We start from the raw sequence: 6,957 nt of genomic DNA, 5'->3' as shown, positions 1-6,957 counted from the left end.
GAAAAAAAATGGAAGAGAAAGGAAAGAAGAAAAAAGTTCATTAGCAAGTATATTTGTGAAAATTATTGCATCACCAATGAATTCATTAAAGCAATAGCAGAAGGCTTAGTAAGGTCTTCTTCCTCTTCTTCCTCTTCCTCCTCCTCCTCTTCCTCCTCCTCTTCTTCTTCTTCTTCTTCTTCTTCTTCTTCTTCTTCTTCTTCTTCTTCTTCTTCTTCTTCTTCTTCTTCTTCTTCTTTGGATAAGAGTTAAAGAAATACAGTAAAAAAAGGTGTATGAGTGGCAATTGTTGTTTGCATAGGCCCAGCAAAATATGGGAGAAATAGAAAGGAAAAGCCTTGGCCTAAACACAGGGAAACCTTACCTCTGAAAGATTCTGGCATAAGACCAACTCTGGACTCCAGGCATATTAGGTTGTCCAACCCTAGTCATTCTCTGTGGTCTCAGTAAAAGTTTTTCACACAATCGCTGTTATTGGTGTCAGGTTTCTGTAGTTAGAGATCCTGGTTTCTGTGCATATCCTACATCAAAGTCAGGATGGTATGGAGCGTCCGCTGGTTTCACCTCACCATTAGAAGACAATCTGGAAAACCCTGCCCTGAAAACAGGTTGTTGCTGCTGCTAAGTCTTCTGGGTGTTAAAAGAACCCGCTTTGGAGTAACTCAATGCCAGGGCATTGGTAGAGATTTGCTTCCTGGTGATGTTATAGACAACCGTGGTTGTTTCTGTAGATGATATCCATGGTTCAGGGGTAAATGGACAATGCCTGTTCTTCTGAGGCCTAAGCCAAGTCATTATGACAATCTTATAAAAAATGAAAGAATTTGTTGAAGCTACAATATATCTGTTGGAAATAAAATTGATTTATCAACATTTTCCTCCTTATTCTTCTTGGATTCTTATAGGTATGAGAAGAATAGCATAAGGGGTTGGATTTAGGTAAAATTCTCTTCTTTTAGTCCTCACCCTATATCTTTCTAGGACACAGAACCATTCAGTATCTGACATAGATGTTATATATGAAGTAGCTCAAGGTCAACATAAGTCAAATAACTGAATAAATGGTGTGTGTCAATGTGATGAAATTATTTTCCTTTTGCTATCTAGATAAATTTTAGGCAATCCAGTTTGAGCTTTCAGAAATAGTTTTTTAGGAAAGTGTAGTAATAGGAAGATAGTGATAGGAAGATTGGAAGGCAATCAGTATAACTTAACCCTTACTGGACAGCTTTTTTCTAGATGAAAAAAGGGGACAAGAGATAAAAGAGGTTTTGGCCAAATTTTCCCAGAGGCATTCTTGAAATAAACATATTAAATGTTGTAGAACTAGTCTCTGTCCAGTTTCTCAAAGTCACAGTGTCAGTTTTCCTTTAGATTATTGAGTTTAACTGCATAGATGATAGTTTAATAAATAAGAGGAGTTGAGGTGAGCACATGGTACTCATTTAGTGACTTTAATAACATGCTGACAGTCTTTAAAAACCTTTATAAGACTTTTGAGTGGCAAAAATCTAAAGAATATTTACATTAAGTCTTAAAGCTTAAAGAACTAATCTTGCTCATTTTAAGGAATTATGGATGCTCAATGCATTTATTAGGACCAAAAAAGAGAGAAGAAAAAAAAGTAAAAAGAAAGAAAGAAAGGAAGAAAAAATAATGAATGAATGAAAGAAGAAAGCAGTAAATGATAAAGATCCCAAGCATCACCGATCAATTTATCTTTCTTCTATCTTATAATAAACACAATTGATATCTATGATAAAATTCTAAAGTTTTCTCAATTACTATTTTACTACAATGAATTTTTCACAGGTATATAATTCTGATTTTATTCCAAAGGTTTGTGTCTCTTTGTTAGTATGAATGAATTAATGAATACTTCTCCATTGAAGATACAAATGTAAAACACAGCTCTGTAAGTCCTTTATTCTTTCTTTCATTGATACATTCAGAAATCCTTTTCTGTGTACAGGACTGACTATGGAAGGTACATAGCCCAAAACAAAATTTAAATGTAGGAGAATCACATTTTTAATGATGAACCTAATGTACTCACTATATATAACTGCTTTAAAATGATGCACACCTGAAATTTGGATAATGTTAAACTGCAATACTATTTCAATTAAAATGATAAAAAAATAAGCATATGGAAGGAGAATGAAAATAAAAGATAGATGCATAGACTAGAAGACAGAGAAACAGCTTCAAAATACAGTAGTTGAAATTGGAATCTAGGTTACATGGAAATAACCATAGTAAAAGTAATAAGCCAAGTTATAATTGAAAATAAAACCGCTATAAAATGCAACAAAATAACCAAACATGGGAACATGAAAATTGAAAGAGTTCATCATATTGAAAGAAAAAGCAATGCATAGAATTTTATACTACTTGCACTCATAAAATGATTTGTCAAAAGTATCCTTTAGGAATTCAAGCTTTAAAAAGCTTGGCGACAAAATCTAAAGAGGAAAAAAAATAATGATGGATAGTCATCTTTAGGTTCCACATCCTAAAGAATATAACCTTGGATTCAGTTCCTCATATACAAAGAACCATAAACAAAACAAATCTGCATAAAAAGGTTAGAGAAACAAATGCCTAAATCTTGTGTTGAAAACACCTATTAAAAACATATTTCAAGCAATTAAGAGTTAATATAAGAATAGTAATCTAAATATAGAAAAATTATACAAAATGTTTTTCAGATTAAAAAAACTATCAGAAGGAACAACATTGAATTTATTATCTCAGTAAAAAGATGTTAATAAACCATACTGATTTAAACTGAATGTAAATGAAATCTGGCAGAGATTCTAGTATGGGTCAAGGCAACCTTTGTGGTTTGGGAATCCAGCCTAATCAACTAGGTAAAAATTTCTACAGCCAGATTTTCTGCTTTTAAATTTCAGTTCTACCACTTATTAGGTATGTGATATTGGACAGCATGTTAAACCACTCTCTGTCCATATTCTTTCATAAAATGAGAATGCTAATATATCTTTAATAGAAAGTTAAGAGAATTCAGACAAAGATGTAAAGTTGACTTATTATAATAATTATTTAAGCTACATTTTTATCATAATGATTATCCTTAGTTTTGCCTTATTTTGTTTGTTTGCTTTTCCACTTTGTGCTATACTGCTTAGGGGTTACTGCTAACAGTACTGTGCAATGCTGGGAATGCAACTTGGTCCTCTGAGCTATCTTTCCAGTCCCCAGGGTTTTAAGGAGAGAAAGCAACATTAAATAGCAAATGACTGGAGAAATAGCTCAAAGTGCTGAACGTATACTTTTTGTTCTGAGCAATACCAAGAATGAACTCCAAGTAGAAAGCCAAACTCAACTGCCAAAATATTATCCTCAATATATCTCTTGGATTGATGCATATTTAACTGTATAAACTTCATAGTAGAAAATCTTTTAAGACATATTTAGTAGACTTATCAATGAGGAGATATTAACATAAATGATCATTATCATTTTATCACAAATTCATTAACTATGGATTTCAGTATGAAACGCGTATTGACTCTTGTTCATAAATTAGCTGAAAAAATTTAAAGTTTATTTCTTTTCATATTTGTTTACAGTCAAAAAAGATCTTTCTTTACATGACTGAAACCCAACTACAATCATATTTTTTTTCTTTGAAAGGTGCAGAGTATAACAAAATTAGTCACTTTTATTGAAAAGAAACATTACAAATAAGTGTGCAAAATTAAATTTCATGATTACACAAAAGTAACATGCATACTTCACATTGAAATCCACATACAAAGTTAGTTGATTACATGACAGTAAAGAAAACGGCAAAACTGAGAACTTGATGCTACAGGTTTAAATATCTCCAACCTGAAATCAAAACTATAAAGTTAAATTTCTTTAAAGGGAATATAACGAAATTAAATGTATAACTCAAGTAGGATTAAGAATAAGACAGAGCCCATGACCTATTTTAGTTACCAAATGTTAGAAAATGTTATGTGCCTTTCATTCTCCAAATGCAAGTGGGGGGAGATGGCGAAGGAACTAAGTGGCCCCTACCCTGCCCAGCACGGTTTGAAAGGTTGGGAGTGCCCTCCATAAGCTCGAGGGACACTTCTTTAAGTTTGAAAGTCGGCACTGGGCAGGGGCTTCTCCAGGAGACAAAAGTCACGTGATGCTCAAGTCTCTCACCTGTGGCCCTGACCTTTGCCACAGTCCTCACAGCTGCAACTGCAGACAGGACCAAGCACTGAGCACACAACCACACCACAGGCTGCACCAGGAACAGGACCAGGACCGGACCGGGAATCCGAAGGGAAATGCCTACCCCGTGGCCGTTTTCTCCATTTGGCTAGAAGGCATTCCCTTCTCCTTTCCTAAGGCAAGCTGCTGGTATTAGGATTCTACGTAAATTTGGTTATAACGTAAAAATAATTATACACAGACTCATTTTCCTTTACAGACTCCGGGAAAAACGATGGGATCTGTTGTCGAAAACATTTTCACTGGTGTATCTTTGCCAAGTCCACCCCTCAGTTTGTTCAGACTCGACGGTAGGTATGATGATGCAGTGGAACCAAGAAAGCTGGAGTCACAATTGAACTACGGACATGAACTGCTCAGAGTACTAGAGTGTTGACGGTGCCAGGTGAATTTTTAATACTGGAAATGGGAAGCCATGCTCAGGATAATGATACCACATATGGTTTCGACCAATGTCCCCGGACAGTCCCTTAGCCTGTCACCCACAAGGCCCATGGGCGCTGGCACCAGCCCCAGGAATGTGAGGGGCACACAGCGCTTTGTGGGCAACAGCTGTAGGTTGCACTCCTGGTGTCGTCACAGCTTGTCGTTGGTCATTTCTAGAAACTGCGCGTAGACATCCCGGTGGCATTCCCCCTTGGGGTTGAATAGGAACTTGTAGTAGCTGCCATCGGCACAAATTGCAATAACTGCATTGGGCTCTGTTCCAAAAGCACAGATGTATGGAGAGCCTGAGGGAACCTGGAATTGGAGAAACTCCACTTGGAACTGAAGTATTTTGGAAGGAAACTGGCTGATGCCAAACTAGACTGTTTATTCCTCTTTGGATCTTCAGCAGCAAAAATGTGCACTGTTCCGTGATCGCTGGACACGCAGATGAGGGAAGCATCCAATAAATATTGGCTGCTTGAGATCCTCTTCGTAGTTCCTGGATTAAATGCCTTTCTCAGATGCAGATGCGAATATTGTTCCCTGCAGGTTGAGTGCAATGCAGCTCAGGAGCCCTCGTGGGCAGGAATGTCTACGGGTGGCTTCTCAGTGCTAGCCAAGTCCACAAGCTGCACATGACCCGTGTGTGTGCCCGGAAAGGCCAGGAGGGAGTTGTTACTGTTGGGGCACAGGACGCAGAGGCCTTTAGGGTTATAGTAGGTTTCAAAGACGTGCAACTGATGAGGATTGTGTGTGAATGTAAACACCTTAATCAAGGAGTCTAAAACAACCACAAATCTATCCCACCGCAATTTGACTGCCTTGACTTCTGTAGAGAATTCTATTTCAATAACAGTCTTCTTTTTCAGGTCATCCCAGATCATTTACTTTGTTGGGGGGGGGGGGTATTTCGACTTTTTTTCACCACCAACTGAAGCCAAATAGTTGGAGTGAAATAACATTTCAACATGGCCAACTCCTCCTTCTAGGAATTCTTGTTTCTCTTTTTCTTTCAGCGGGAAGCCGTTCTCCATCCCGCAGGTGAAGCATCCGTGGTCCGGCGTAGAGCAGCCCGTTGCTGTGCGGGTTGCACGGGAGGAGGTTCATGGCGCAGCGAGCATCGCGTCCTCAGCGCAGCATCCCTCGGGCAGCGCAGGCCGGGCCGGGCTCCCTCGGCTGTCCCGTCAGGCCCCTCAGACGCTCAGCGGGCTCCTCCGCTCCTCCGTGCCTCCCAGGCCGGCGCTCCTACAATCATATTTTGTAATCAAGGTGTTTAAATATATATATCTATATATATAGATATATATATAGATATATATTTTAAAGCTCTTCTCTTGTCAGATCTGATACTCAAGGGAACTTGGAAGGAAAGAATTCACAGCAGCTCTGAAGAAATTAAACAACTACATCAAAATGTATCATTAGTAGAATAAAACCGAATCAGCATCTTCAATATAAAATATAATGATTGTTTTTAAGTATTTTTTTAAGATTTAAGACATTTATACTTTATCTGATTTTTGCCTAAAATTTGCAAGTATTGTATAATATAAGAATCTATGAATCCCTTTACAAATTTGTCGATATAAGTGGAAGGGGTCTTATTAAGCTCCTCTATCCAATAAAAAAAAATTGGAGCTTTTCCATTCAGATTTAGGAAAATGTTTGGCATGCCCTGTTTCTTTGTCTTGACAGTACCAGACAAGCATACAGACCCTGTATAGACTGTAAACTCCTGTCCAGAACTCTTCATAAATTCTGTCTTTTCAGGACATTATTGGTAGAGTTGTTGACTCTACTGCTGAATTTTGTATTTAACTAACCCAGACACTTGATAGATAAAATAGGATGTTCATTTTTATGGAAAGAAATATGTCTTTATAGTTATAAAGTAGAAATGACAGTTGATTTTGAAAAAATTTTGTGTATTGATCAGAAAATCTCTTTGGCATATAAGACTACTTCACTTTTCAAGAAGACATTGTGAGGTAGCTAACATAGATTTATGATAAAGTACCCTGTAAATTAGCGAATTGCCTTAATTCTTTGCATTATAATAATCATGTACAATGGTGTTCATGGTAGTGAGTTAATGCTCATGTTTTTCCTCCCTAGACTCAAAGTAGCTTATAATAGCACTGCCTTTTTTTGTTTGTTTGTTTTTGTTTTTGTTTTTGGTCACACCCAGCAGCGCTCAGGGGTTACTCCTGGCTCGACACTCAGAAATCGCTCCTGGCAGGCTCCAGGGGTCATATAGGATGCTGGGATTCAAAC

General features: G+C 37.4%; 1 pseudogene; it reads right to left on the bottom strand.

Moving 5' to 3' along the window:
• Positions 1 to 4,636: 4,636 nt before the first annotated feature.
• On the bottom strand, positions 4,637 to 5,790 carry LOC126005823 (WD repeat domain phosphoinositide-interacting protein 3-like; annotated as a pseudogene).
• Between the last annotated feature and the right edge of the window lie 1,167 nt (positions 5,791 to 6,957).

This window comes from Suncus etruscus, chromosome 4 (genome assembly GCF_024139225.1).
Source record: "Suncus etruscus isolate mSunEtr1 chromosome 4, mSunEtr1.pri.cur, whole genome shotgun sequence".
Classification (NCBI taxonomy): domain Eukaryota; kingdom Metazoa; phylum Chordata; class Mammalia; order Eulipotyphla; family Soricidae; genus Suncus; species Suncus etruscus.
Note: the sequence above shows the minus strand (reverse complement) of the source record. Positions and strands in the feature narration are given on the sequence as shown.